Genomic DNA, 23,202 nt, shown 5'->3' on the forward strand with positions numbered 1-23,202 from the left:
TTTGGTTTTGTTACGAAACGAAGAAAACAATACCTACCGGATTTTATTTTGTAGTGCTTTTCTGATATTGAACCAATGTTATTAACTCAGAGATATATAACTAAACTGCAATACATTTATTAATTCAGTACGAAGTGGAATTTTATTTGTTTACTTCGTAAGTTAAAATTTACGTGATTTATTGAAACTGAGGAGGCTTATAAATGCTGTTCGATGATGCAAACAGAATGCTGATTCTATAGAAAATGGATGTCTTTTTCGATAAGTTTATCGTTGACAGCAATTATTATGTCGACTTGTTCTATTGAACAATATGGTGCTGGTAGTAGTCAAAAGCATGTGGTTGCCACTGAGTCACTAAAGTCAACTTTGTTTAATAACATATCTGTTGGTTTAAAATCTTTGTTATCACCACAGGGTGTGTTATTTAGGCATAAATGATACATCAAACAAACGTCTAGAAATTAGAATAGTAGAATGTAGAAATAACATGATGTGTATTCATGTGACGTATTGATATTGATAAGAATATAACATATATAGCATTATAACGACACTAGAATTTAATGTTATAAGAAATGTCAAATACAACAGAAATGGCAGATAGCTCAAGTTCAACTGAGAAAATAGTAAGTTGAAACAAAATGACACTACCTTTTGGATGAAATTAATAAAAGCAGAAATGGTTAAATGTCACTTTATTTAAATAAAAACATAATAATATGAATTTCTGTTTATGTGATTGTAAATTGTAAAAAGCTGAGCTTAAATGTTTGGTAATGATATTCTTGTGGGGCTAAGTTGAATGTGTTATTCTGTGTTGTTAGTGTTATTGTTTATAAATATGAATTGACAAATAGTATAATTTATATAATTATTTCTAATTATTACAAATTTTTTTTCTTGTTTATTTATGACATTATAATTAATGTATACAGAGCTGGGTGATTAGTGGAATTTTCTAGTTCCTTAATCGTTGACCTTATTAATCGGTTACATTCAACTAAACAGTATTTATCATATGAGACTAATCTTCCTGTTTTCAATTTTTTTTTGTTGTAAGTTCGAAGTACCATTCATTTAATGATAGATATCTTCAGATACAATGATTTAAGAATAAGCTACTATTTTAATCTTAAAAGTTGGTAGTGGATTCTACTAATTGCACTTCCTTTCAGTTGGCAGTTAAAGAGTAGGGATAGTGGCAGTAGCCTTAGTAGTTTTGCTATAGCTGTAAAGCAAAGAAACAAAAGTAATACCTTTGCTAGAGCTGGCTATATAATTAATTGAAATGCTGGCTAAAGGGAGGGGGCTTGGCTGGAAGCACGTGTTGGGAGCGTTTTTTGTTTTGCTTGTGTGTTTCATCGTTTGAGAAACACTAATTGATAAATGGGACTGTTGATTATTGGTTAGCAAGTACTATTAACTGATGCATTTTAGCTTTCACCAATGAAATGGTTAGCATGGTGAATGGAAATTAGAATTGAACCCACAATTTTTGAACCAAGAGGTACCACCTTAATTACCAGGACATGCCACCCTATGCTGAATAAACTTGAAGTGATAAAAAGTAGTGAAAACTTATAATAACAATGTTTAATTATTTAATAACTTGTGTTATTAATTGATTTAATTGTAATTTGGATTAATAGGTCATTTTACACAATGGTAATCAATGTTGAAAGGTTATGTTATATCAAGTAATTATACAGTAGTGTGAAGTAGAAATTTCTATTTTATTTTTAGTTATTACTCTGTTTACTATGTGTGCACTTTAGCTTTTGTCAGTTGGTTTAGCTAATAGGAAAATCTTGTCTTACTAATCTTTTAACATTTTTAAAGAGTTTACTTTATTTTTCTAAGTGGGTGGTTGGCTTATAGAGTGGGTTGTTTCAGTTGTGGTAGATGCATTTAAGAGAATTTTAGGGAAAGCTTGATAACTAGGTCTAGCTTTGAGGATTCTTTTCAAGGTTTAGTTTAATGTAATAGATAGGATAGCTGAAATGAACCAAAAGGTCTCTTGTTATGCTTTGATGTTGTTATATGATTTCTTGTGATATTAAATTTTAGCTCATGATTCTCCTAGCAAATATTAAATATGAAAGAAGTAATTTTTATGTTAAGACACCAACATGAGGTTCTCCTGATGGTGATGAATGAGTAATAAGTTCATGGTTAATTCTGTAAGACAAATGTTTAGTATTTAGTCGTGATGTGTAACCTTATGGTTTGGTAGAAGAATAAAAAGTCACAAGATTTAAGAGTTAGACAAATGAGGATATGAGAGAGTTGTTAAGTTGCAAATAAGGTTTTTAAAGGAGCAAGTGTTCAAAATTATATATTTGTAAAATTCTTTTTCTTCTAGTATTTGAACAACATCTCAAGAACTTTGAAATAATTTTTTATAAACTTTACAAAGCCAATTTAACTATAAAAATTAATAAGAGTAAATTATTTCAACTACAAATATCCTGTATAAAGTTTCAATTTTACCCTTGATGGGGTATGTACCAATGATTGTAAGGTTAAAACTGTAAAAGACTTTCCTACTAAAAACTGTAAGTAATAAGTGATTTTTAGGTATATCTGCTTGATATCATCAGATATACTAGTTAATGAGAAAACACGTCTTGTGGGATTGAGCTTCTCAGTGCCAAGATGCATTCACAAATATAAAGCAGACATTAATAATGTCTTCAGTTTTGCAACTTTTGATAAAAGGTGAACACTATTTTATACAGGTGCCCCAAGTGTTGGATTTGGAGTTCTGTCTATGCAAGTTAAACACTAAATGCAGCAGAAAGGATTTACATAACGACAAATTCAGAATGTTTAATTGTAGTCTGAGCTTTAAAGAAATCCAAATTTATGTTGATTGAGAAAAAATTCCTATTTGTCACTTACCATGCTCCATTTAAATGGTTACCATAGACTTCAGGGTTGACTGGTCAACTGATGCATTGGTCCTTGAAATTGCAGGGTTTGACCTTTTATACTGTTCATAAAAAAAAAAAGAAAGAAAAGTCTGTTACTGGATATGTTGTTGTTCCTCCAGCAGAAACTTCAGAGTTGGATGTTATGTGTTGTCACCTAAATGTTTTGTTGCTGTTTACATTAGCAGTAGAGAGCAGTTGATTGATGAACAGGTTATAGGTTATTATTACCAAATATACAGGCTTAATTAAAAACTAGAGAATTATCTGAAAATCCATCTGAAGCTGTAGAGACTGTTCTGTTTTATATTGGTGGAGCTGTTTGCAGTAGTAAATTTTGAAGAATTCCCCAAAAAATGCTGACAATTACTTTGTTAAATGAATTAGGTGATCATTTTGTTACTAGTCCTTTCAATATGGAAACATTTGATACAGTATCAAGAAGGTAGTATTGGTCTGGCATGAAAAAAGACATACAACATCATGCCATGTTTGCCAGACTACAAAGTTTAATGAAAAATGGTCAGCAGATTTTATGGAAAGCACAGAAATAATGAAATATGGTAAGGTAATAGGAGTAGACATTAGGGGACCTTATCATAAATATAATAGTGTGAGCAGTTATTTGTTTATTACAGATTAATCAGCAAATGAGTTGAATTGCAGCCTCTTAGAAAAATCAACACTCAATTAATTATGAGTAAAATAGTTAATGATACAGTATTCCAAAGACTAAAGTTTTAGACAGTAAACCTCAATTTGTATTTCATTTGATGGATGGATCTTCTAACGTCGTGGGAATTATTCCTGTTTTTACAACTTCATATAATCTTCAGAGTAACACGATAGAACTAGCAAATAAAACTATAAGCAGAAGTTATCTACTTACTTTCATAAGAAGCACTGAACTTGGGATAATCACCTGCCTGAATTTTAGTTTGTCATTAAAACTTCTGTTTGCATATCTACAGGTTACACACCTTATTGTAAGGAAAAGAAATTCACTGGATACTTTAAATAAAAGGTCCAGGGATATAGCTTTTACGAATTATTTATTTTATACTTTTTTAACTTTATAACAATGTTTCAACCACTCATGGTCACCATCAGGTAAATTGTCATCTTTTCTAACACACCTCTAAAACTATCTTGATCATGAGATCTGTAATCCCTAGAATAGTCTGACAGAGTTTTCTGCTAAATGGTATTGTAGGTCTCAGTCTTTAAACCATCCTTCAGAAGGTCTTGTTTTACATGTTTTGAAAACAAGACTGGCTAAATTTAAAAATTTTAACAGTATTAGAATATTTCATATGAGATGCAGTATAGCATCAAATATGTTTTGCTACTAAACTAAAACCTTTGCAGTGATGTTCATAATGCTTCCCTTATTTTGTTTACATCAGCAATTGTCATATTACCTGTATGTCAATAGGGAAAGTGATCCTGAAGCAGTTTAGGCCAATTCATCCTGTTGACTACAGAAGACTTACAAGTGGGATAATTCTTCCAGTTATTTGGATGATTCAGTTTTTGACCAATCAAGATATCCCTTTGTTCTATTTATAGTAGCTTCTGCTCAACTCAGTCAGAGAAAGTCAAATACTGAAGATTAGTTGGTCTTTCACATACTATGAGAAAATAATGAACTAGAGCTGGAACCAAGAGAAGACCAGACATAAGCTACTTTGAATAGAAAAGCTTTTCTAAGATATATTAACATTCCTACTTCCTTCTTCAGTTATTGTTGGTTGAACATATTTTCCACATTGTTGATTCCTTCCCCTCATCTAGATTTGTTTTTCTTCCCTGATGTTCATCTTCAAAGTTGGAGAAATGGATCAGTCCCCAGGAGGCTTCAGGACAATGATCTACTGATCTACAGATGAAGGGTCTTCCGTGTCAATAGTGTGTCACTTCCTGCAATCCAGTGTGCTTTAGTTCTCTTTCTTTCTCTTTCCTTTCTCGATCAGCAGGAGGTTTCAGGACAATGGTCTAAAATAAGTTCTAAAGTAAACATGTACAAAATTCCCATCTTGTATACCTTTGTTCTTTATTATAGTCACGTCAGTTGAACCTATTCTCAGTTGTGTAGAAAATTGTTTTCACACACAGAATGTCAAAGGTCTTGTCATACATGTAGATCTAATTTTTTATTTAGCACTGGAGAATGATATTTATGTACTGTTGTGTCAAGTGATACAGAGGAGATAAAGAAACTCAATCTCCACGTACTTGCTACTAGAAGGAAGGAAGTCAATCAGTTTATTATGATGTACTTTGTTATTGTCATTTTAGTTGTTTTTTTTTGTTAATAGATAGGATACTAGCCTATATGTACACATAAGTATCTTAGTGTTCAATATAAGCTGAATTTAGATTTTAACATAATTACTTAGCTGGTATATTGAGAAAACGAGGATTAATTTGGTAAATTGTAACATCAGTGGAGTCACATTTAACACTCATTTTGTTTTTTTTCCCTATGGATGATTTTATATGTCTGTAGGGACATAAAGTGATTGATTCCCTAGGCCATATCATTTACTTCCTCCACTGTGTGGAAGGGTCTCTGTTTTGGAGACTTGGGCATACATGGAATCCGATATCTGCATGGGCCATTTTCATTTGTGACATCTAAGATGGAGTGCACATTCTTTGGATCTTTTGTTCTCAGCTATTCTTCTTTCTTACTAAAATACCTCATCTGGTGAGCTTATATAAGTATTCTCACAGTGGATATTTGTTTTCTTCTCATCTGGGTCTCCTTCTGTTTTCAGGTGTAATCTCAGTGAGGTGAAGGATGTCTTGACTCTCATGTGAATTTGGATTGTGGTTGCCATGACATATTGTCCCTTAATATCAACTTCTTGGAACTTTTAAAGGAACATCAACTTTTGGATTTTTAAGATGGTTTGTGGAAATCACTTAATGATACATATATTAAACTTTGTAGGTGGACACTTCATTTGGCTTTCCCTGTTTTCACCTATTTTTCTGGGCCCATTTTATACAATTACATCTAACAGCTTGTTCTGTTTTGGATGCTCTGAGTCTTCTTTAGAGGCCCACCAAGGTTCTTTCTGCAGATTGGTTCTCTATTCTTCTGGTATTCAAGTTGTTGTGCTTTCATTTGGACACTTGTTTTCTGTGTTTTTGCTACTCCTCTTCTCAACAAGCCATCTCCTTCTTTTTTGGTCCTTTGTTCTTTTTCCCTGAGTTTTACCTGGGAACACATTCTGTCAGGACTGGTCCAACTGTTTATAAACATATTTACAGTTACGACAGAAAGTGTTCATACCCCTGCATCCCGAGTGGTTTTTTGCTCATAACTTAAAAAGTATCATGAGTAGGCTAATAGAAGTATAGTATATTATAAATATTATATTAACACACATTTACCTAAATTTTTATGTAAATTAAACAACAAATAAATTGTTTATAAACAAATAACCAAAAATAGGAGGAGCAGAAAGTGTTCGTACAGTTCAGAACATGTGAAAAAACTGATATTTATGTAAAACTTTTGTTTAGTTTGGTGAACAAACTACATTATACCATTCAAGAACTAGACACTGGGTGTCTCATGTGTTTCTTTCCGGTATTGATACACAACTTAATGTGCCAAAATCTACTGTTCAAAGCATAATTGCCAAGTTTAAGCTTACACAATCAATGCTAACCTCCCTCGTTTCAGACGCTCCACCAAAATTCCAGAGAGAACCAAGAGGAAGTTTCTCAGAGAAGTTAGTAGGAACCCTCATTTAACATGTAATGATATACAGAAACTGGTAAGGGAAACAGGGGTTGAAGTAAGCACCTCTACAGTTATGAACATGTTACGCTCTTCTGGGTTCAAAGCATGCCATCCTCGTAGAACTTCATATTCAAAGCCTGTTCATTTAGAAGCATGATTGAGGTATGCAATAAAGCATGTAGATAAACCATTTACCTGTTGGAAGAGTATTCTTTTGTCAGACGAGACTAAAATCGAGCTTTTCGGCCACAATGATGCTCACAATATTTTCCATAAGAAGGGGTAATGAAATCTTCCAAAGAACACCGTCCATACAGTTAAACACGGAGTTGGCTGTATCATGCTATGTGGTTCCTTCAGTTCTTCTGGTGTAGGCAGCCTTCACCGCATCAACAGAATCATGAAAAAAGAAGAGTAAGTTGATATATTAGGCACTTATATCAAGGATGATGCTCGTAACTTGCGGCTTGGGCATCATTGGATCTTCCAGCACGACAATGACCCTAAGCAAACATCGAAATATGTGCAATCCTGGTTGCAGAGGAACCATATAAACGTTCTGGAGTGGCTATCGCAGTTACCCAATCTCAACCCAATTGAAAACATTTGGTATGAGTTGAAGACCACGGTTCATCAGTGTCATCCGAGAAACTTGCAAGAGTTGGAGGCCTTCTGTAAAGAAGAATAGAAGAAAATACCAGTTGAGTACTTTCGAACGATCATGGAGGGCTATGAGGAGAGATTGCACCAAGTAATTCACCTGAAAGGCTACACGACTGACAATTAAAGTAGATGCACAAACACTTTCCCTCCAATGCCCCTCCTATGTTTGGTTATTTGTTTATAAACAGTTTATATGTCATTCAATTTACATAAAAATCTATTTAGATATGTGTTAGTATAATATTTATAATATACTATACTTTCATTATTCTAATCATGATAATTTTTAAGTTGTGAGGAAAAAACTACTCACAGTGCAGGGGTACAAACACTTTTTGTTGTAACTATACCATCCTACATGCTTTCTTCCTCGTGTTTTCATTCTTTCTGGACATTTCACATTAAGCCACCCTTATAATTGCATACTAGTTAGCTTTGCTATGGTTTCACCTACTGCACCTCACTCCTTCTTTCCCATCTAACAGTGTTGTGACTTCTTATGTGAGTTTCATTTTGTCCATTGTAAGATGTTTCAGATTATCTTTACATGTAATCTTCTTCCTTTCTGATTCAGTTGATTTTTCCTTCCTCCTTGTCTCTCTGTGATAAGGGTGCATATAATCATAGTTAGTCTCTTTGTCTTGTTTTTTTATTCCATTCTATTTCTTTTATCCCCCCATTTTTCCTGATTCTTTTTATTGGCTGTTCAAAAGAGGGTTTCAGCATTTGACCATGGCTCATTACTGAGCAGCTCCACCTAATGTTTTCATTTTTTTAAATTATCCTCTGTGCTTTTTTTTTTGTTGTTGTTTTGCCATTTTCATCTCCCCTTATCTTACAGTATTTACTTAGTTGGACCTGCATAATGTTCTCTGCACCTGTACCTTTCCTCTCTTTGACCTTTTAGTTTCTTTTTCCTTGTATCATCTTTTGCAAAGGTTGCAAATCTTACTTTTGCTTGTGGCAGTAGGAGATATGATATGTATGCCATTGATGCATCTCATATTTTGTTTTTTTTCCATTTCTCAATATTCACATTCTGTTTTGAATAATTCATCTGTTCCATCCATGTGATTTATTTTTGTTTTGACTGTTTTGGCTCTTTCCATAGTTCATGTTCCTATCTATTTATTCTTTGGAATTCCTCATTACCATATTATATTTTCCCTATTATTCTAAAGAAATGGCTACAGCACCTCATTCATTTAGTCTATGCTGCATTGAATATATATTCACATTACATTTTTCACATCTCCTCACCAAATAGGAAATCTTATTCTTTCTCTTTCATTGTACATAGGAGGAGTTTGTGCAAACTGACATGAGGACTACCCCACTTTTATCACATGTTTTCTTCATCTTCTAGCCATTTCTTCTTCTTCTTCTGGATATTTTCTGCCTTCTCTTGCTTTTCCACATATCTATTACTGGCTGTGAATGATTACATTTTCTTTTTACATATCTTACCTTCACAGTAATCTGTTTATACATTTTTTTTTCCCCTACTCATTGGTTAGTGGTGCCTATCTGGATGCACTTAACTTTAGTCCTTTCACTGTGGCTGCACTAATAGCTTTATAATTACTTTTAAAAGTAGATCTGTTAAAATTCTTAAGCAACTGGAAAAAATGCTAAAAATTGTGTATATATAATTCCATTTTTCTGGTTAAACATTACTTTCCCATACTGTTCACATTAATCCAGAGAATTGTTCCGACTCCAGATAAAGATAGCTGTAATTCAAAATCTCCAAAAAGTTTGCTGCACAAACTCTTTGAAATTGTGCTATTTCTGAACAAGTCTAAAAGTGTTTCATTCAAGGTTCAGCAGTATATAATGTATAAAGATAGAAAAGTCAAGAACATTAATTGTATTAAAGCAATAATAGATTTGTAAATGCTTAAAGTGGAATTACTTATAGATATTTTAGAATAATTATTAATACAGTTATGCAGATTATGACAGAAAGGATTTCTCATGTTAACTTAGTTGATAACTAATGTTATTGAATATAATAAAGGTCTTATTAATAAACTTCTAGACCTTCAAAGTGAATAATTCAATCATTTAGAAGCAGTGTTATATCAAGACAACCTTTAGAGATTCAGTGTTGATGAACTGTTCAATACTATATAAATAAAGAAGTTATTTTATTTGTATTGAGTTGTCTCTGTGTGAGTTTTTTATTCAACGTGTAAACTTCCTCAAATTGACGGCTTATGTATTTGCTCACGATAACAGAGCCCGAAATCCACTTAAATTCCTTTGTATTGAGTGTAATGTTGAATGCAACAACTAAGCCCATTTGCTGTCTGTACATTCTTTAGACTTACCATTTACCTACTCTTAGCCATTGGGGTGGTGGACTATGGAGGTTTCCTACTGGTTGTGCTAAATTCCACTCAGTTGAGAGTAGGGTATTGGTGAGATGACTATCTTCTACTATGGATATAATGTACACTTCCAGATGTAGTGTGGACTGGATTTTTCCATCACATTCTAATATGAAGTTGATCCCTCTAACTGGTAACCCTCTTTCCTACTGTCACCTTGATGTTGCTACGTGGATTACTAGTGTTGGTTGGAGCTGAACTGGTAAACAGCATAAGCCCTCACATGTGAGTGGTCTGGAACCCTTCTCCTACTGGGGACTATAATGTACATTCCCAATGCCACATGATTTTAGACAAGAGTAGACCCTACACATTGCATTTCCTATCATTGTCTGGATGTAGGTTTCTGGGTGTTACAGGTATTGGATATACAAAAGTCAGGAATTTGGTTCTCAGAATGGAGGTACTTCTTCCTTTCTGGTTCCTGATTCTTAGATGAATGATAGAGGATCTTTTTCCTACTGTGGGCCACTTGATTTAATCATGGTGCTGCTGGTTTTGGACTGGAGTTGACCTCCAGCTTAGTCTACTTTACACCAAGGGATTTTTTTTTTTTGATGTGCCTATTTTTTACTCATTTCACAGCAAGTTCATTTATCAAGTGCAGAAAGTGTATCTATTTCAGATGTGATACTGTCTTCCATGAGTGTTTTTTTATACTTTGAGAAGGCAGACTCCTTGAGTACTCTTCTTATGTTTTCTGAGATTGAAGACTGTAGGAAACCTTTATACTGGTCTCTCTACCTGGTCAGTGTAGAATTCTAGCCATTTTGTGAGAAGAATTAAGATATTGTATCAGAAGTTAGTATTTTCCTACACTGAAAATATATTAATGATAGATACTTTTTTTTAACCTCTCTGACGTTTGTCACCTGTTTTTTTCCTTCTCTGTGTATATTCCTTCTCCAATCAATTTTTTTTGCCAAAATTCAGCTGTGTTAGGAGATTGTGTCACACTCTTCTTTGTAGAGGTTTGTTGCATGCTTATTTATGTGCTACAATGCAGCTATACTATGTGGAAGTAGTTGGGAACATAAATGTTAATAGTGAGTGAAAATGTACAGATATAAAGGGCAGTATAAACTAAGAAGAGCTATTTTGGGAGAAGTGGTAAGTATCTTTCAAAAATATGTTTTCAGTGTAGAAAAATATTAACCTTGAATTCTTTTTCAGTTTATTTAAAAGGTGGTGATTTGAGTTTGTTTTCTTTATTTCATGTATTGGGTTGAAGAATAATTTGTGAGCATTTTTTCAAGTTAACAAAATATATTCATAAATGAAATGCTTTCGCAAAATATTTCATGTCATTTGGTAGATAATTTTTTGCTCTAATAGATGGTGTGTTTGATTTTCATATGTCTGTAATTTTTGTTTTCATTTTCAGCTCATTAAATGGAATGTCAAGTGGACAAAATCGAGCATTTTCGACACCATCTGCTTTTCGCATTTAATTTCTTGCAATTTCATTTAAAACAATGCATACTATATACCTAAGTATTACATGAAATAAAGTATCATAATAAATGTTTTGTTCATGCATTGAAGTATTGTATAGTCTTGCATGTAATGCTTGAATGAAATTATTTAGAAACGTTCACGAATTATTCCTCAACCTAATATATATAATAAAATCAGCTCTCACAATGTGTATTTAAAGCCAGTTATTGAAATAGATGTTGTCAAATGTAAAATATAATTAATACAAGTTCTTAGTTTTTATAAAACAAGTCATAATTTCTTAATGCAGTGTGAGTGTTATAGCTATTTGAAAATATGTATATGGAAAAAAAATTTGTATCTCTGAAAATTACCCTTTACATTAATTGGTTAAAAGTGTTTTGAAATCTTGTTTTGAAATGCATGTGGCATTTAATGCTAATCTTCATTAGATAAGTGTTTTTCATTTACTTTTTAATTTGTTTTTTTTTAGATTGTGTTATTCATAATGACTTGTCATACCTATGTCCAGGCCAGTACAAAAGTGAGTGCATTTAGAATTTGTTTTTAATCTTATGATATTTTTGTTGTTGTTTTTATTTGTTTAGTAGACATATGAATATGTGTGATTGATTTTAGTACAAAATAACCTATTGCCAAAGAATTAAGTTTTCATAAATGGAATTTGTGAATCAGTTATTTTTTCATATATAATAAGTATTAGTTGTTGGTCGAATTTTTAGTGATTACTTATAAATGTGTGATATTTCTAAATTTAAAATAAATATTTTGCCACTAAAAATTCTTTATTTATATTCAGTAAGCTTTATAACTATAATTACTAAATATATATGTGATACTTGTAGAACTTTTAGTTGCTGCTAAGCAAAATTAAATATTTTATTCATTGAAAACAAGTGGAAGTAATTTCAAAAAATAAGAAATGTATTTCATTGATGTTCTATCAGTTTTAAATAAAACTTAAGATAACATTATTTTATGTGAATAATGACTTCTACAGGGTGGCACGTAAGTCCCTGGGTAGGGACTTACAGGCTACCCTGTATATTGGTAATGGAAGCTAGTGTTATTTAATTTTTAACTTTCTGGCTGAGAAGAAAGTATGTCATTTTCATTAGTGAAGAACTGCCTTAAAGCTTAAAAACTGTAGTGCACATGCTGTTGGGGGTAGGTGGGGAAGCAGAGAGTCAGCAGGGGCACACATGTATGAATATAGGAGCATATAAATTATAACTGGAAGAACAGATTTGGAATACATTTTAAAAGCTACTGTGCAAATATACTATTATTAAGTAATATGGTAACAACAATAGATATGGGGAAATATGTGCAGTTTATAAATGAATAGGTTATATGAGATATATGGGAGGGAGGCAACAAAATGTATGTTTAGAAAGAGGGGTGCATTACTACTTTAGATGTTACAAAGGACTAGAGAAGAATAAACTTGCTCTTGTGAGAATTTTTAGTATTCAGTAGTTAATACTCAAAACGTATTCTTCACAAAGTAATGTTTTAGGGTTAATTTTTTTACACAGTGTTGTTCTATTTCCCCTTAAGTTTACTTGGTATTGAATAAACACAAAATAATTGAAAATTCAAGTAACATAAACATCTTAGTTTTTTTTGTAGTTTAATATCAAACTTGAAGTAGCTAACAATACAGTCTCATTCTGAGCTTTTGTACTTTTCAATTGGTTTTTAGTATTATCTTTGTCTCTCTGCCAGAAAAACTACTTGCGTTATTTAGTTATTTGAAGATGCTCATATAAAACTATTTCATGTGCATTTTTTTGTTCTACATTATTTTCACTGTTATTAATTACCTATATGAAATAACTAAAAGTTAGATAAGTGTAAATATATTTTTCTTTTTTTTATTTCATTATTTCCTTACTTTTAGGTATTGTTAAAGGGAAACTAAGAATTACTTGCCTTAATCCATCATTCTCAACTAATTTAACAAAGCAAACTACTTATTTAGTGTCTTTACTGGATGTTTAATTAAGAGAGATGACTTTGATTTAAATGGATTGTATGCTACATTTACTTCACAATTTTTAATAGGCAAGATTTATAGCTTAGTTGTTTTTCAATCAAATGCAGAAATAATTAAAAACAAAATTTGAAATTGAAGTATATTTTAAGAACACCATTTATTCCCTGAATAGAATGAATGATTTGGTTTCATCACTAGTTACAACCTATTGATGTGACTGAATTTTCTGAAAAAGTGTCTTTTTGGAAAAATTAGATTGCCTTTAACGAATGTAGAACATGAGTGTAGAGTGTAATGTTGATAGCTTCTGATCAGTTAGAAAATGATATTATGAAGATACACATACAGTACAGTTGCATATTTAGGGCAGTGCCAGGTTCTGTTGTGATGAATTAAGGTATTAAAAGAAACCTTATTTATGGAGGTTTCAGAGGTGTTATATGGGATTTAAATCAGGATTTCTTGTTGGTCATTTCATGGACTTTGTAGTTACATATTCTAGGTAGACTATTGCAATCCTGCCAGTATAACACTGAGCATTAGTGTGCTGGTCTCTGCAAAATATCATACATCTGGATTGAATGTCATATTAAAAAAATTAACAGTAAATGTACCCTTTAGAATCACTGAACATCTGCACATTTATTCATTTATATGCTTGTACATGCTGTAACTGAATTGCCATACATACATACATACATACATACATACATACAAACCAGTAGCTACTGTCAAAGATATAAAATTGTGATTCAATTATTCAAAAATTATTGATACTTAATAATGTTGATGTCACTTTTGGCCAGAAAGACAAGTAAAATGGATTGTGTGATTGTTGAATTAGAATAAATACAGTAATTTAAAATTTATAGAGTACAAATATATTGGACTCTTTTTTTCTTTTTTAATTGGGGATTGCTTTTGGATGTGTGCTTCAGGTTTGACTTTTGCTTGTATTAGTGATATCAACAGAGTGAAGTTGTGATTTTACTATCAAGCTGTTGCATATGAAATGTCAGATATAAAAGGAAAAATGTGAAACAAATATATATTTTTTTAAATTTATTTAATAAAAATAAGTTTATGTAGACTATGTACACTTTTGTAAGTGAGTTGTATGTTTATAAATGTCATCGTTAAAGAATTGGACATCCTTTGAGGCAATGAAGTATTTGAAGGCACTTTTAATTGGTCTTTGATTTGTGAATGTTTTTTCTTTAAAAATGTCCAATGTTTAAAAAAGTAATAATCTGGTGAATATGGTGGATGTGGTAAAGTTTCACAGTGAACAGTAATGCATGAGACATGAGGTATTGTCATGAAGTAGTATGGATCAACTGTGATTGACTATTGCTGGATTTTAATGACAACTTTTGATGTATAATTTCAAGTTTATAACAATATTTCTCTGCTGTTATTGTTTCTTTTGTGTTTAAACTGAATAATGCATCAAACCTGCTGATGATCGCTAAATACTGACCATAAGCTCTTAGGGTGAAGAGCTCATTTTGGCATTTTTTTTGGTATTTCTTCATTGTCAAGCTATTGTCCAGATTGTTTTCAACTGTTGTAAAGAATCTACTTTTTCTCACAGGTGACAATTCTATGGAGAAACATGTCATTTTTGTTGTGAGCAAGAAGTGACAAACAGATTTCAACTTGTCTTGTTTGATTGTGAGGCATCCATTTATCAAGCTTTTGCACTTTACCTGTTGCTTTAAGATGTTGGGAAACTGTTGAATAATGAATATTAAGTTTGTTGGCAAGTTCTCTCATGATTCAACCAAGGCTTTCAATTCTTCCTCATTAATGGCTGTTTGAGGGTGGTCCATAACCAGGGGCGTAGATTTTTTACACGCGATGGGGGGGATGATTTTTACAACCACTTGTGTGGACTGTTCAATTTGCAAATTGGTAATCTCTGATTACATGAACCTGAAAGCTGTAAACATGCAGTCACAGAGTAATCTTGTTGCCATGATTCTTGCATGTATACTTAGGCCTACTCACTGATACTTAAACTATCGCTTAGATCAAAAAGCTTAGAAGCACGCCTATATTAAAGATGTACATTTCGGCAACTGAAAAAGCTTACATCTAGGCCTAATTATGTATTTGATTGGTAAGAACACGAGAATCACAAGAACAAACACACAATTTGTAGGCCTGTGATGCAATAAAACAATTCAACAGACCAAATGGTAGGGAAGGATGATTATATGCACCATACCCTCACCTAAAATGAAGGGTAGTAAAATAAAATAAAGTAAGTAAATGAAAGTAGAATAACTAAGTTTGGGTGAAAAGCATACCTGTTCTGGATGTAGTGCAGTTTCTCCTCTTGGGTGCCAATGTACTATTGACTCAACTACGATCTGTGCAGATGCTTTCTGGACAAATAATACCCTTACTGGCCACTCTACCTTTTCAGTGTAGGGTTATACCTATAAGTGGGAAGGGGATGTAAGTGTGTTTCAGAAGTTAACATTTTTTCTAAATGGAATATATGTTTCCAATAATTCTTGCCTTCTTTTCCAGTACGAGCCAATCTTGGATACTGGGATGGAGTCAGTCTCACAAAATAACATTATCTGAATGAGGTGCTTATATGCAATACCAGGACAGAGGTTGCATTGACATAGGTGGAGAGTGTCATAAGATAAATTTCACCAACGATAATTAAGTGAGTTATAAAAGACCAGAGAAAGTGAGAAAAAAATCAGACCAATTTAGATGGGTAAAGGAAGAAACCATGGCATTTGAGTAATAGCCATAAGTGTGAGATGAAGTAAGTGTTATTAGAAATACATTTTCAATTTTGGAAAATGTTAACATTCATCAATAACCCTCTCATTGTCAGATATGTAGAAATCTTTAATATGGTGCACCAAGCCTACAATGTTAGAATTAATCTTAAAAATGCACAAACTGGGAGTGTTTCCCAACTGTCAGGCAACTGAGTAAGTTCTTACTTTGTGAGAATGTGGCAAGTTGAATTTTGGGATTTGCAAAGCAACTGGCCCCTGTTATGTATAAAATTTATTTAAGATGAATCTCCAATTTTTATGTTATGTATTACTATTTCAAATAACCAGAAATTTGAATTTAGAAATTAATTAAATGTTAATATGGATCAAATTTATGATGTTTGCTAACACAAATATATATACAGTAAAACCTGTTTAAGGCGGAATTGCACAGGACTGAGTAAAATTTCCGGCTTAAGTAGGTTTTCTGGCTTAGACATAGTGAATGTGCATTTTCTTAATTATATATAATTTTTGAGCGGAACATTATACTTGCTTCTCTCAAGGAAAGAAAGACATTTGTGAAGAAAGTTATTACACTGTTTATGCTATATTTATTAGAATAAGAACAAAAATAGACATTCAAAATATACATAAGTACACAAAATCTTAATCACATTTATTGGAAGAAAGTGTCTAATTTCAGCTTTTTTTTTTTTTAATGGACTTTCTCGTGCAGTTAAAAGAGAACACCAATTCTATGGCCTTTTCATGAGTTCATTTTCCCCCTTCATTTTTGCCTACAATTTTATAGCTTTAATATAACTTAACACTTGCGATGAAGTAGGAATTTCTATTTTCTCACTATCTTTTTTATTTTGTTCATTTTTTTAATCTCTCACACTGTTACCGTCTTGCAATTCTATTATAGATTTTAAGTCAGTTTCTGTTAAAACATTCTTGTCAACGTTCACAAAACTTTCCGCATTCACAGAATCATCTGCAGCAATCTTCTCAATCAGAGTTTGTATTTCACTAGAATTGTCATAACAAACAATTTCTTCACAGTCTCTGCAATTATCAAGAATAAATTCACAGTTTTGAAAGCACTTTATTACACATTCATCTTTTATGTATTTGATTGAAAGACTTAAAAATGGAATTGCATCTAACATGTCAATTTTCATAGTCATTTTAGATGCTGTCTTACAGTCATCCATGTTTGCTATAATATACTGAAGCATCAATTTTATACACTGTATAATTCCATTATCTAGTGGTTGTAGAACTGATGTTGTACATGGAAGTAGAAAGACTAAATGAACATATGAAAGTTGAACCTTTGGGTGACAAGTTGCATTATCTAGGAAAAGTAGAATATTCTTATTTTCTTGTTCCATTCTTTTGTTTAATTTGTTAAAAAATTCCTTGAATATAGCACTTTTCATCTACACTTTATTACTCGCTTTCCATTCCACAGAAATCCACAAATGTTCCTGGTCCACTCCTGTAGTTTTTCAATTAATAGGCTTTAATTACAATAATAACTTCTGAGGCCTATAGCACACTGACTGTAGTTGAATAATAATATTTTTCTATTACTGTCTCTCAATTAGCTTTTTTTAAACAAATCGTGCAAGCTTCTTAAAGTTTTAACAATGTTCGAAAATAAGTTTGCATTTTCATAAAACAGATATTGTTGATTCCTACTCTCAAGAATCTTCTACAAATTTAGAGAACAAGTGGGACTTGTGTAATACACAGTCAACAATAATAAAGTAAAATAAAAAACTACACTTAAACAAGTGTAAGTATTAAATGTATAATGGTAAATCTGTTACATCCAACTTAAGAATATGTTGTACTTTTAAAAATTTGTGTTTATAAACTAAAAGATTACACCTGTATTACACCCGTATCAACAAATGGAGTGAGTAATGAAATTTGCAACATTTACTAACTGCAGAAACTTAGTTTGGCAAGCAACTACTTGTTGACATTGTGAAAATCTTTCTCAGTCTAATTATTTCTTGCTTCTTTTAAGTTATATCTTTAAAAAATGATAATGATACAAGAAATAAGAATGTATCATGTTATATTTCTTGTTACTTCCAAAATGATATATTTATGTATCTTAACACAGTAGCTACTTCTTGTATGGTCTACCTTGAGGTTTTGAGCATGCCACTATCATTGAATTATCTCCCACCTAAGATGTGTTATAATGTGATCTCTGCTTGTGCATTTTACTTCATTTTATATCTGTGTTACTATTAGATAATTAAAGAAATGTTTTTATCATCTGGAGAATGCTAGCAATCAAGAATTCTCAAGTGGTTCTGGCAAATTTTGCTAACACTGCATTTTTCTATGGCCACTAGAAACTCTGACTGTGGATAACATTACTGCCATAGTTCATCATGTCATGAGTTCTTTGCCTCATCTCTCTGTCCTGTGTCTGAAGTTTGTTCTCCTCTTTCTGAACCCATTGTCAAAGTTGACAACTTTAATTGTCTTTCTTTGTTTTACACTAGTTTCCTCTTTACCTGTTGAGGATGATGTGAGTTTGATTACTCAGTTTTGTTCCTTACTTTACCTTTTCTCTATATCCTTTGATTGTTTTTGTCCCTTAACCTTATTATAATTTTTTTTACATGGTTAGAGGTCAAGGGACATGTCATTGCATTTGTAGACTTAATTCAAAATTTTATTGAACTAATGTTTTATGAATTTATGTAAGTAAGTTTGATATTAAATTTTAGTATTATATATTAATAATTTTTAATTTAAAAGTAAATATCAAAAACTAAAATTCCTAAATATCAATTTTTGTGTGTCATGTTGAATCTCAAATGCAACATTGGTTTCAATTACATTTGTTTTGTCCAAACACAAAATCTACAGTTATTATGAATTAGAAATTTGCAAGAAAAAATATAAAATATGAACCTCTTGTCTTTTCTGCTTTTTTGAGATATTATCATATTTAGTGAATCAAACAAGGTGACCCCACTCTGTCAACATCTTACATTTTTTTAAAATACTTGCTTATGTACGTCTACTGTATGGCATGTGTATAACCAATTGAAAGCTCAGAATGTTATCCACATGGTTTTCTTAGCCTTTGTGAAGAGTTTACATGGAAAAACTTCTTTTCATGATAGAATCAAAGTGGAGAGGTAAGAGGTGATGGAGCTTGGAATATCATATTTATTTTCAACACAAATACAGCTTATTTACTAAGGTTGATAAATTGTGGTGGAATTTTATGGTATTGATATAATAATTTATGATATTTTTTGTCATTCTGAAATGCATTATATAAAAAGTAAAAAAAGTCATTTTGTATCCTTGTAAAATTTGACAAGGCTTAGCAAATTATAACAAACAGCAGACAAGTACAATGTTTGTAAGTGGAAGAAATCATTGTTTTCTATATTTCTTTGTTTACTGTTCTATGTTTTAAAAAATAACTGAAATTTAAGAAGTTATTTGTAAACAGTAACAGTGTATATACATACGTATATAATGTATTATAACTGAAATGTGAGTGTATTTTACAAAATACCACTTCAGTAAACAAAGCCAAGACAGTTCATTCTGCAAATGCTAGTTTTATTCATTCGGATATGGTAATATGGTAACATGTATAAGTATACATGCACTGCATCATTGCAATTTCTGTAATGTTAGTCAGATGCAGCTTAAAGGCAATAAAATAAAAAGTATTAGTTATATGTATATATATAATTTTATGAGATCTAAGCTACTTAGATTAAATATTTGTGGTTTTCAGCTTTCTGCTATTATTTGTAGTCATTCTAGAATGAAAAAAGAGTAACTTATATCTATGTCCTAATTTGTTATAGTGGTTATGAGGTTGGTAAAATCATCCAAACCTTAGTTGTACAATGAATATAACAGATACAGTTTTTTCTGAAAAAGTTTGATAATTATTTGGAGATTATTAGAAGGTTATAAAGATTTTATGTGTGAAATTTAACAAGTTTCTGATACATAAAAGTATTTTAATTCTTAAAACCAAAATCATTTTGCATGTTGGATAGTCAACACTTGAAAAAAATGTACAAGCAAATAATTATTTAAAAAAAATCTTAAAATATTTTGCATTCTATGTACAAAAGCTTTGTAATGTTTACTGATAATCTGCAAAAGTTTGTGAAGATAAGCATTCTTCATTAGAGGTTATAAAATGAGAACTATAACAAGCACAAAATGGATATGAGGTTGGTCCCTGGGATGTAATTCATACTCAAAAAGGCATGTCAGCTCATAAACTTTAAGATTTTATGGACATGATTAAGTTTACTTAGTGTTTATTCATTATAAAGGAAACAATCAAGTTAAAGGGTTTTTATTTTTGTCTGAGAATGATTTAGATCTTAATTATGGATTTGTAGTTACAGTTGTGTGTGTATATTTTCTCACAGTTGTTTGATGAAATGTTTCAAAATGTGGAAAGTTTTGCTTTATGTTACAATAAATTCATTGCCATTTTAGGATTTTGTTTGCTTGAGGTGTTTGATTTTACATGTATGTGTATATATATTTATACAGGAGAAAGAAACAGCAGTCAATGTTAGATGAGATACACGAGAAATATGGTAAGATTTCATTGGTGCTTTCAAGTTTATTTTAAGCTACATGTTAAAGTGTAAAATAGCAAAACATTAATAGTAATGGTGTGTTTATTGTTGAATGGCATTTTGAGATAGTGATATTTTCATGGAATGGGCTATTTTAAACCTAATTATATTTCTAGACTTGTTTTTATAAATATATCTAATGCAGTAGAAAAAAGTATTTCACTGATACTCTGTATGTACCAAAATCGTGTTTCACAGGACTACAGTACTATACTAGAAATTCATATGATTTTAAAGTATATTAATCTGTTGTGGAGTAGTTTATGCTATTTTACATATGTACATTTATGTAATGTTTTTGTATATGCTGGAGAACATTCTTCTACGTGTTCTTTGTTATGTGTTTTATTTTTTCTTTGTAATATCATGGTGTTGTATGAAGCTTTAAGTTTTTACCTTTTGTACATAAATTTAAATTGATTTTGGAATTTTTATGTTAGGAGTTTCATATATTTGATGTATTAAAGTATATAATAATTAAGCAGATGTATACACTTAAATAGCATTGTTTAATGATAATTAAAATTTGCTTACTACTAGATAGAACCAGCTGCATGGTTATTTTGAGTGAATATTTGACTAATAGAAACAATAAATTCAAATAGAAATGGTTCATTATATTGTATCACAGCATTTACTTTACAAGATTCAGAACGCTTTATTGTCCTGTTGCAGCTAGACTGAACACAATGACATGATTTCATACCCTGATTTTCTATTAGGAAGGAACATTCTTAGTCACTTAAAAAGATGTAGTAATCTAACGTTAAAACTGATTTGATTGTAATGAGCTCAAAAGTTTGTTATATTAAGAACTGTTTTTAATAAGATATTATATGAAAAGCAGAGAGGTTGTTTCATGATTTTAAATGGTCATTTTCTGTCTAGCTCAACGAAAATGAAATTTAGAAAAAGATATCAAGTTTGGTTTCCAGTATCTTTTTCATACATACATGGTATACACATATCTCATGAATTAATGTGTTAGCAGTTTTAAAGATGAATGCTTTTTAATAAAGTTTCAGAAAGATTGAAATTATTTGTTCATGGTGCATAATAAATATGTGCAGTCATAATTACTATATAGTAGCTTTTAGTCTTGCATTGTTACATTTATTTTAGTATAAATTTTTGTTTCTTTTCCTAGGGTTTAAAAAAGAAAACCAAGTCTATCGGAGGATTGTTTAAAGTAAAACTGATCAGAGAATTATATTTTGTTCTATAATGTAGATTTCTGTATATAAGCATTGAGAATGATCATAGTTTTTATTTTAGTTAAAAATTAAGTTTATAATTTGGAATACAGCATTTAATGGTATATGAAATCATGTATATTTTGTTTATTCATTATGAATTTAGAAGTCTGTGTTAATTGCCTTCTTGTAGCTAGATGGCAGAATTATAATATCCAAACATGAAACATTGCAAAATATTATTTAAAATGTCACTGATAGAATTTTTCAAAATAATTTTTGTTGCTTACCATAATAAATTAGTAAATGTTTATTCAAAGTCAAATGTATAATGTTAAAAAAAATATTTCTGACATTATTCTAAGTTTACCTGCATGTTCATGGCCTTAAGCTATAAACTTAATATTGTTTCAGTGGTAACTTAAGTGCATGAACAAGTTAGGTGAAATTGTATAATAAATGTTTAACAGTTTGGTACAAAGATTATTTTTAACACCTGGAAATTGGGTAACATTTGGTATGAGGGGTAGGGTCACTGAAAATTAATCTTGGAATTCAGTTGTGAAAAATGATACCAAGCAAAAGTGTTGATGATAAGGATTTGACAGTTTTTTTTTAGAGAAAAATATTTAGTATAGATGAAGATGTGGATACATAAAATTCAATGTGTCGGTGGATATTAGCTATACATTAACAATGTTAGATAAGTAGCACTCCAATTGTAAAAAAAATATTTTTCAGTATATGTATACAAGATAGTGTGTCAAGCTAAAACATAAAATACCACAAAATATTATTTAAACTGTCACTGATAGAATTTTTTAAAAATAATTTTTGTAGCTTACCATAATGAGTTCATAAATCTTCATTCAAAGACAAATGTATAAGGTTAAAAGATATTTTTTCTGACATTATTCTAAGTGTACCTATGTTCATGGCCTTAAGCTATAAAAATAATATTGTTTCATTTTATAGTGAAGCACGTGATGGAACTGTAAACAACGTTCACAGAAGAGAAATCAGCAGGAGTTTTGACTTTTTGGGAATATATTTTTAACTTGTTAGTAAATGTGTTTGTTTTATTTCTCTGCAGTCTTTCACAATTTGCTTACCTACATTTAGCAATAACTGGTTTGCATCATTGGGTAAGATAATAGAACGTATTTTCTTTGATACTGAAGATAATTACATATCTTGCTTTACCAATATAATTTAGGTATTCACTTTCCCATGGTTTACAACTTTGTAAATTTATTGTCAAAGATGTGTCTAGACCAAAAGCATTTCTGATATATATATTTTTACATCTTCTCATGTATTGTTTCATTTTCCTCTTATTCCAGAATCCCATGATAAATTACTTAGTGCAAGCAAGGAACAAACAGAACTTAG

General features: G+C 31.0%; 1 long non-coding RNA gene across 3 annotated transcripts; it reads left to right on the forward strand.

Moving 5' to 3' along the window:
• On the forward strand, positions 1-23,126 carry LOC143230315 (uncharacterized). Of its 3 annotated transcripts, none has more exons than XR_013016386.1 (6): positions 1-629; positions 11,677-11,727; positions 15,742-15,991; positions 20,529-20,575; positions 21,765-21,806; positions 22,786-23,126. It is a non-coding gene; the product is annotated as an uncharacterized LOC143230315 (long non-coding RNA). The 3 variants fall into 3 exon arrangements; XR_013016387.1 differs by having other exon boundaries at positions 6-157; XR_013016388.1 differs by lacking the exon at positions 1-629 and adding an exon at positions 7,598-10,856.
• Positions 23,127-23,202: the final 76 nt, after the last annotated feature.

Source organism: Tachypleus tridentatus, chromosome 10 (genome assembly GCF_004210375.1).
Source record: "Tachypleus tridentatus isolate NWPU-2018 chromosome 10, ASM421037v1, whole genome shotgun sequence".
In the NCBI taxonomy this organism is placed as follows: Eukaryota; Metazoa; Arthropoda; class Merostomata; order Xiphosura; family Limulidae; genus Tachypleus; species Tachypleus tridentatus.